General features: G+C 40.6%; 1 protein-coding gene across 6 annotated transcripts in view; it reads right to left on the minus strand.

Annotated features, from left to right (window-relative positions):
• sgcd (sarcoglycan, delta (dystrophin-associated glycoprotein)) overlaps window positions 1-9,739 on the minus strand; it is a 241,934-nt gene that overhangs the window by 150,988 nt on the left and 81,207 nt on the right. For 4 of the 6 annotated variants that reach the window (XM_020615172.1, XM_020615174.1, XM_020615168.1 and 1 more), the window contains one exon: window positions 8,757-8,834. The exons of the other annotated variants lie outside the window; for them this stretch is intronic. The gene's annotated coding sequence lies outside the window, so the exon portion shown is untranslated. The remainder of the gene's footprint in view (window positions 1-8,756; window positions 8,835-9,739) is intronic. 6 annotated transcript variants of the gene reach the window in all.

Consider the following 9,739-nt stretch of genomic DNA (forward strand, 5'->3'; position numbering starts at 1 on the left):
CAGTGACCACATTTTAACCCATATAATTGCTACACACTGCTGGTATTGCTGAAACCTACAGCTAACGGTAGTAGTCTCTGGATTCTATGGGATCAGTGGGTCCATGCTCCATCAGATACAGTATGAAAGTTTCTCGGACTGCTTTGAACTGCAAAATCTACTGGATATGCTGTTATGCAGACCTCATATTAGTTTTTTGGGGGGTTTTTTGTTGTTGTTTTGTTTTAATTTACCAGATTTAATATTAGAGAATTAGCAACCAATGTCAGGGAAAAAGGGTGGCATTCAGTGAAGGTCCTAAATTGGATTTGAGTCCTGAACTAAAAGGAAGCCACACATATTTCACAATGGGACCCAAGGAATATGAATCAAGAGGAATGTGATCCCCTGCTAATGCTTAGATGTAATAAAAAGGATTTTCTGTCCCTGAAACAGCAAAAAAACTCAGTGTATTCACCAATGGTGAAATACAGTAAGCTGTGAGCCTAGTATTCCCAGGCCTACCAAGCTTGCTTTGCCTTCTGGTATCACTGAAGCCAAAATGAGGCCTGCCTGCTCTGCGCTGAGAGGCTTGCTTTCCTTTGAATGTGAGCTATTTCAGATGCCAACATTTATCTACTGGAGGAAAGAAGCAAAAATTATTTGAAATGAATGCCTGTGGAGCTCTGGCTGCAGCAAGTGTCAGGGTATTAGAGTGTTATCTGGGTTTAAAATACATCCAGGGGGAACCCAGGGCAGCTGCAGCTCAGCAGAAGGGGGAGGAGGAGAGTCTGCAAAGAGAAGCTCCAGGGCAGATAAGTGTTTAAAATACTGACAAAATGTTATTTGTTGACATTTATTCACACCAGGCCGCAGATGTTTCAAGCAGGGCAGAGTAGCATTCACCATATTTTTAGCTCATGCCAAAGAAGGGAACATAATTAAACACTGTCTTCAGCAAAGGGCACAGGCCATTGTTCGAAATGGTAAATGGTAACTGGACTTGTATAGCACTTTTCTGTGCACTGAAGCACACTAGAAGTGCTTTGACACTATTTACCCATTCACACTCAAAAACACCAATCTTCAGGTGGCAAGATAACCCTCTCCATCTTCTGAGCTGCAGCTGCCACATGATACCTGCAGCGAGCGCGAAACCCAAATCAGCCAACTCTTCCAGTCAACCAATCAGTCTCATATGAAGAAAGGAATACACAGAACCAAAAGGTAGTAAGTATGTAATGTCCAAACCAAATGGATGCAAAATGCAATATACCAGTGTCCAATCAGCCATAGCATTAAAACCATCTGCCAAATACTGTCTAGATCCCCTAGACCCGTCCACCACTGAAGGTGGATACACTGCCCCCACAACACATGGGTGACTATTTGTATGGAACGCTGAATTTGTAATTTGATCAGTTTTGACGGATAGATTAAAAGCAAAAGTAAAAGGTAGAAGAGGAGGGAGATGGCTGTAACAAATATACATCCCGAGGGGCTAAGAAAGAATAAAACAAAGTAAAAATAGTCGGGGGTATCAGCTCTGACAGTCAGATACACTAAAGACAAGAAATGTAAAAAAAAAGAAGCAAAGAGCGTCTCAGAAAACGTGTGACAGGTAAAGCAGCAGGTTGAAAATTATAAAAATAGAGCGGATTAAGAGTACAGTTTAGGATAAAGTGAGGAAAACTGGAACAAAAGACAAAAGCATGAGTGATGGAAGCTGAAAGTAAGAAACAAGGAAAGAGCACAGATGACAAAGAAAGCACAGCAGAGATACTAACCCAGCTGCAGGGGTTTCTTAGTAAAAAGCATCAGTAATCTTTCTTTTTTCAACTCACGCCCATCCTTCATCCTCGGGATGTTTTTCAGACTTCGAGCTTGGAGAATTTTATCACCCTTCTCCCTGAGGGACTTATTCCAGTTTAAAATCATTGATAGTGATTACCGCGGGCCCTGTCATATTGATTTTTGAGATTTATTGTTGGCCGACTCCCTAGCAGAGGTCCCTGGCCCCTGTGTCCCCGAGCTGGCAATCATTTGTTAAACACTCTCCGCTCCTGACAAGCGACATGCTGATCTACTTGGAAAAACACACACACACACACACACACACACACACACACACACACACACACAAACACAAGCTTGTGCACAAGGTCAACATGAACATCAAAGACGTTACAGCTTGCATTCACACTATGAGCAGTTCGGTGGATAGGCTGACCTGCTCCATAAATTGGTCTGCAACCCCAGACAGACTGTGTACGTATCATAGGTACTTTGCTTATTTGAAAAGGGCCATTGTTTTTCAGTGCTACTTTGCCCTGACCCGCAGCTGAAAACACTTCAGCCTTTAGAGTCTACTTCAGCCAAAATATCAACAGATAGGTCCGAAGGACATTGCAAAGATTAAAAGCTTCAGAAAAAGAGCTTGTCAGATCACTGAACAATGACTGGAGCTACCTGATTGCTTGAAGCATACCAACACCCTAAGGGTAGGGTAACACTAGCAAAGAACAAGCTCCTATGACGTGTTGTCGGACCATGTTTGAGTCTCTGTACCTGGGTTGCAAAGCCTGCCATCCTAAGGATCCAAAGGTTTTCCTGGGCCTGATGGGACATGTAATCCTTTCAGGATGCTTCCAGTTTGCCCACTGGTTTCCTCCCAGTTAGGCATGGGAGACATATCTTCACAGGGAGGCATCCAGGAAGCATCCTCATAAGGCCAAATCACCTGAACTGGTTCATTCCAGTGTCATTCAGACCTGATATTTACACTGAGAGATACTGTAGTAGTGCTGTAATAGCTCTAAGCATTAAAAAACAGTCTCTCCATCTCTAATGTAAAATTTGTTTTTTTGTTTTTTTCAGGTGGTTGCTGTTTTAGTGAGAAAAATACAGTGACTCATTTTTCTGCATTTTCAGCTTTCTTCTGTCTGTATGCCTGTGTGTTTGTGTGTTTTGGGGATTTTCCATATAACACAAGGCACACTGGACACACGACTGCATGACGCCTAGAGGCAGTGTGAAAAATGTTCAAGCTCATTTGAATCATCTGAAGAGATGCCTCAGACAGCAAGAGACCTCTGCATGATCACAGCTTTTGCCTCTCTTGCATACACCAATGAAGGAATCCTCAAACACATGAACCAGCCCCAATTTAAAGACACATTTGCATTTTTATTCTCAGTCCTCAGCATAAACAGACACACATTTCCTGGCAACGTTCAGGATGTCCTCAAGATGCCTGGGCAGAAAGTTAAACAGGCTGTGAAAGATGCAAAGGGTTTGTTCACAGTCATCATCATCATGCTAATGTTGTGTGCGAGGTCACAGGAGCCAGATGGGACTCTCCTGGGAAAAACATGACCTGAACCACCCTGTGTTGCTCCATAACCTGCATAACTAATGAAGAACAAGAATAACAAGCCAGGCTGCCGCTGAGCCCACAGAGAGTGTCTGCTATTAAATCAGGAATACGTGCTGTTCATTGAGACACACTATCTATCCCAAGCAGGTTTCAAATCAAGGAGATAAATGTACTGTAGAAAAGTGAACGGAAGCCAAACGCATCCTGCAAAACAGGAAAACGCTTCAATCAGCATAAAATCCTGGTGCAAACTTTGACAAGTCAGCATTGGTTGTCTTTACACTGCTGAAATATAAACAATGCACACCCGCCCGACTGAACACCTATGAACAGAATCATTCCATGTAAGTAGGCAGTCTTCTGGTTCTTTCTGTGATGCTAAACAGTAAAATTGTGTGTGCTCATATTTAATGAGTCACAGCGGGGTTCTGCACCAGAGGAACGAAGAAAAATGGCACTAAAGGAATTTGCAAGTTTGGTCTCATGCTATATGATTTTTAGGTGTTTCCATTCAGGGATGCAAACATCAGGAATGGAAAATTATACAAATACCCTCAGCACCTGATTTACCACCGGAGCCAGACAGCAGGAGAAAGCAGGTCTAAAGTATGAAGCACCGCTGTCAGCATGGCAGCTGTCAGTCATCTAAGACCTGATGTGAATTAACATGTTTGATGAGTGAGAGAATGTTTGTGAATCACATCACTCGCCAGAGGAGAATGTGAAGGACTTTTACAGGCTGTCAGGTCAAACCATGCTATGATCTGACTGGTAGAAGATGACATGATTGAAGTTCCAAAATACATCTGTTGGTTTCTTCAACCATATTAGAGTTCAGTCCCTGTAAACTCAGACTTCCTTCTAGACTTCCTCTCACTCCACATGTGCTCGGTATAGGCACCAGGTTCTTATAAGAGGCTGTGTATTTAAATCAACACAGCTGTGGCTGTGCTCATTTACATCATCAGTCTTGATAAACATGCAGCTAAATTGAAAAATTGTGATGCTGCAATATTTTGATCTATTGTACTAAAAACATATTCAAGCTTGGAAGGTTCGGCCACTGTACAAGGAGAAAATTATTCTTTTGGGAAAGACACTTTTACAGACCACTTCACATTTTCCAGCACAGTTTGGCACATAACCTCTGAACTATGAGGTCTCGAGACAAAGTTCATCTTTTACTAAAGTTCCTTGGTCCAGGACATGGCAGTCCATACTGGATTTGGACCAGGCCCATTTCTTTCTTTGCATTTTTATGGACATTTTGAATGTCTTGTGAAACATTTCTGCTGCCACTCCAAAAACAAATTTCTTCCAATCTTTACCAATAAATTTTATATATTTTAATTATTTATGAAACGTTTTTAAAAATATATACTGTATATATTCACGGCTGTTTATCCGTTATGTAGTGTTATTTTCTTTTCTAGATGTGACAGTGTTACTTTACACACCTTGTGCACCTGCAAACTGAGACTATACACATAACACCAAGCAAGCCTGTAAAACTTACATCTTATTTGCTATATTTCTGTATCATTACTGTGATTAGTGATGTTTGTGTATGTCAGTGTGTCAGATGAAGATTAAGAACTACTTCTGAACATTGTATATTATAAAATTAGAACATTAGAGGATGGTGTAGCCTTGACCGAAGTTGGCATCTTAATCACCAGGAAGTGAATGTGAATACTTTATTTTTCCTCCAAGTGAGAGCACGCACTGAGCGCCAATGAATCTGATGGTGATGTACACAAGCTTTTTTTATTATTGATTGTAGTTTTCTGAATAGCCTTCCGCATGGAATGAAAAGAAGCGAGGTGAATGTAGCAGATTAAATCAGCGATAAGTGGCGAACAAGCCCTTTCACAAAATGCAGATGAGATCCAACAAGATACTATGTTTTTTGAAATAAAACCTTCAAGAAGAGTGATGTCTCATAAAAGAATGCATTTTTCTCTATTATAAGAAATCGGATGGAGTAGAAACAAAATGAGAAAAGCATATTCCTCAGTTTTAGTAATGAATTCAGTGATTATGTGGCTTTCAAAACTAGAAAACCCAAATTGAGATGGTAGAGACAGAGGGATGAAACGCATCCAGGTGAGATAATGAGTTTTCTGTTAAGCTCTGCAACATTCATCTGAAACATTACAGTGTGCATCATTTTATATGAGATTGCCAATTTAAAGTAGCATCATGTCTGACCTGTCTTTGGTGTACTGACTACAATTTAGAAACAGGATTTATACAGTTCTCAGCATGTATTTATAATGACACGCCCACAGATGGCTCTGCAGGGTTGATGAGCCTAATTATCAGTGTTATTGTGTAATGATGATTATTACATCGTTCGGTATTAGAGGGCCATCTTTGTTGTCTGTATTATCCTAGATTAAAAACAAAGAGATTAGTAAACAAAATGTGCTCATTTCAAGATTCACATTCTTTTTTTATATACAGGTTGGTCTTAAACAAGACTCTTGTAAAAGAGATTTTTAATCTCAGTGAGGTTCTAGTAAAAAAAATAAAGGTTTAATAAGAAACTATTGTAATTATTAAATTTGATGAAGAGTTGTGACTAAAAACAGTTTCTCTGGCTCGTACAGTGAAGTTAGAAATGTAGGTGAGTTATTTAACCTTCCTGTTATGTTCTGGGTCAAATTGACCCAGTGCAAAGTAACAAAAAAAATAAAAAAAAAATAGTTAAAAATATTTTATTGGTATGAAACTTCGTCTGCTTGGCGTAATAGGTGTGATCAACATATAAAATGAAAATGGTTCAATTCACATATTTGCAACATCCCCCTGCATGTTTATATTACAAAGATACTGTTCAGGTCAACATAACAGGAGGGTTAAAAAAAAGACGACAGGTCAGAAGAAAATCTAGTCAATTATTATAATGAAATCTTTCATTTGAATGAATGTGTTTTGTTAAAAGTCTGCATTTCTAGGCACTGTGATCTACAGCACTATGAGGGGTGGAGAGGAGCTGGAATAACAGAGTGAAGGAGAAAAAGAGGCATTGGCGTTGCTCTCTTTTACACAACTTCTTTACAGAATAAGAACTGCACAGGTAGAAAAACATATTTGAAAGAGAAACAGACATACAGCACTGCTGGTATTTCACATCGTAATTCACAATCTGTTTCTAAAATTACTATTTGTGTCTCTGGGTGCCCTCAACTCTTCCATATCTTTTTTCTAAATAAACATTTGGAGTTGCTCTCTGCCCACTTCTGAAGCCCTTCCTCAGCAAAGTAATAATTTTAAGATGAATTCCATGCTAACTGTGTGACAAGGGAAGATTTCATCCTTATTTGTCCGGGAATTTCCAGCACATACGCAAAACGCTGAATGGAAAAGAGTCAGTGTGGTAGTAGAAAGAATTTGTTGCACAAGCAAGCTTTGATCACCACTATGCTCAAGCTGGTCAGCAGCAATGTGCCAGATCTCATCTACTCACTAATACGCCATCGTCTGCACATGGCCGACAACATCAGGGGATTAGTTACAATGTCCTAGGAGACATCATTTGGACAGCATGTTGCAACTTGAGCCAAACAAATTTGTCTGCACCTTCATACAAACCATTAATCTGAAAACATCCCCTGAGGATTTTAGTGACTTTCACCTCACTGTTTTGGTTTTGCAGCAAGCAACTTTAATGCTCTGGTTCAGTCTTACTCCTTGTATCAGTCTTGTTTCCAGTAGCAGTAGTCAGTGGATGACAAACCCACTGCCCCCAGCCTGCCCAGAACCAAGCTTCAGGCAGAGTTTCCCCTAAAAAGATGGTGAATGATGCATTTACATTTGGCTGGTAGACAGAAACATGAGTAAGGCCGAATTGTAATGTTCCTCCTGGTCTGCTGAATGTATCATTAGGCAACTGTTGGCTAACAAGTTCACAAGTTTACATGATGAAAATGCCTGTTTTTACAGATTGTTCTACTAGTGGCCAAAAGACTGCCTTATATTCAGAGAGGGTTATATCAAATTAATTTGGTACCCATTTTTCTGGGTGAAATGGCTAATTATAAATGTTTTCCAGTTACCAGTCAAAAGTTGGTGTCTATAGATTCGGACAGAGTAAGACTTCATCAGGAAGAACCTACATTTATTTAGAATAGTGCCTGTTGAAAATAATCACAATACATCAGAAGTCAAATCTCTTACAAAATGTAGTATTCAGGAAATCTATTCCTTTTATTACATTCACTTATTCCTATCACATGTATTTACTTATTATATTCCTCTCACCTGTAATAAGTTTGCACTAGTGCGTGTTCTGTTGTCTTCTAAATTTGAAAGTTAATCTGAGCAGTTAACATGCCAGGTTGTCATCCTGGTCTGTCTTCGTCTGACAGGCAGATTTGTCACTGCGGCGTGTGGCCGTGTAGCCTCAGACACTCTGATGGATGGATGGGACAGAGGGACACAATGGCGAACAACACTGCACCACCCCTTGCATGCCTTTCTGCTCTCCTTCACTCTTTCACTCTTTCAGTCCCTCTAGCTTTGCCCTCTCCCCTTTTATCCATGTTCCTCCGTCTTCATCCGAATTTAATCCTCAACCTTTTGCTTCCCCGCCTCAGCTCCTCTCCCTTGCCCAAGTCTCCATATCCAAGGATGAGAAACAGCAGCATTTGGCCTCCTTTTCTCTCTTCTCCTCTCCTTATTTTCCTGCCCTGAACTAGGCAGATGGCGACTTGGCCCATTGCTCTTCTCTGTCAACCTCTCCTTGCCTTCCTACCCTGAAACAGATGCTGAGAAGCAGCCTGAGTTCTTCTCTCTGCCCTGAACATGGCCAGAAACCAAACACTCCTGCCTCACTCTTCTCCCACATTGCCTCCTCTTCTGTCACTTCTTCCTCTTCTCTTCTCTTGTCAGCTAGCAGTATAACAAATCGATCCGGCAATAATTCATCTAGATTTTCTTTCAGATAAATCTTAGTGCATCGGAAAGTTTCACATTCAACGTGTCATTTAATCCAATCTGATTCAAACTGGATTCTTCCAAATAATACATTAGAAAAACAACCAGAGTGATTCAGTCAATGGCTAAAATGAAGAAACTTTCACACTAAGACCACAAAGAGCGATTGGTCTGTATGGACTTTATTTGTCTCAGCTTGGTGCATCTGTATTCTTTTCAAGGAAAATTCTTCTACTATACACCTTTTCTGCTCTACAGCTCAGCAGAGAAGAGCTTACAAACATTCTCCACTCAAAATTAGACATTTTATGGCGGATCTCAACAATGTGAAGGCTGCTGTAGGTCAATATAAACACCATTTGCCATTCAAGCACCTCTGGGCCACATCAGTTTAAATGATTATTCAATGTGAAAATTAGAAAATGTCAAAACTGTTACTACTAATTTCTTTCTCACTCACTTCTTCCTCATCCTGCATCCGCCCCGAGAGGACGCAGTGTCTCCTGCTGCCTTTGTCTCTCGTCCTCAGTCAGTTCCCCTGGAAACATCCAAAGGGCAAAGATGAGGCTCACATCAGAACATCAGGAGTCCTTATAGATAAACACTGCAGTAGTTTGTGAGGCTGAAACAATGTTTCTTTACTGAATCGATGTCCATTGACATCAAAAGCTGCGAAGTAAAAATGACATGAAAATCAGTCTGTTAGAGCGATGGCTTTCTGTCATTCAGACAGGTTAGTTTTACATCATCTTCCTCACGGCTCCATTCACACACACCCATGGATATTCCCGGACCTCATAGTTTACAAATTAAACACTGGGTTCGACCTAGTAAGATTGCTGTTGTGCCTTGCCAACGTGTTCAGATTAATGAGAAAGAGTGCACGTCTGAAAGATGCTTAAAAGGAGTTCCAGAAGTAAAATGATGATGTGACTGATCACGAGTAGCGACCTAATGCTCACTCAAACAGACTCATGCAGCTCCAAAGTAAAATGATCGACCTCACACCTGCTCAGATAAAAAACAGTATGAATGCTTTCATCCATTTGACTGATAAAGTTCAGCTGGAAACGCTGGTTAAATTGAGTGCAAGTGGAATAAACTACCACTTCACCTCTCTCTCTCTCTCCATGATATTTTCTCAGAAGTTGTCACAGCTCAACTGTCAGCTCTGCTTTGCCTTTATTTCTTGGTGACGGGAACAAATCTCACTGTGTAGAATCCCCACGTTGTTCTCTACAGAAACTTTCTGCTGAACTTTTATTCATTCAGTGACGGCTAATCATATGTTACTTTATATAAGATTTATTTTTCTCTGTCCCTGCAGAGTGCGGAGAAGACTGAAATGGGTACACGTTTACTGAGAGCAGTGAGAATCCAGCTGCCACAGCTATCCTAAAGGTCTGAGGGACTGTTTGCTGACTGGTGTTTCAAATTTCCAGC

This window comes from Monopterus albus, unplaced genomic scaffold (assembly GCF_001952655.1).
Source record: "Monopterus albus unplaced genomic scaffold, M_albus_1.0 scaffold159.1, whole genome shotgun sequence".
NCBI lineage: Eukaryota > Metazoa > Chordata > Actinopteri > Synbranchiformes > Synbranchidae > Monopterus > Monopterus albus.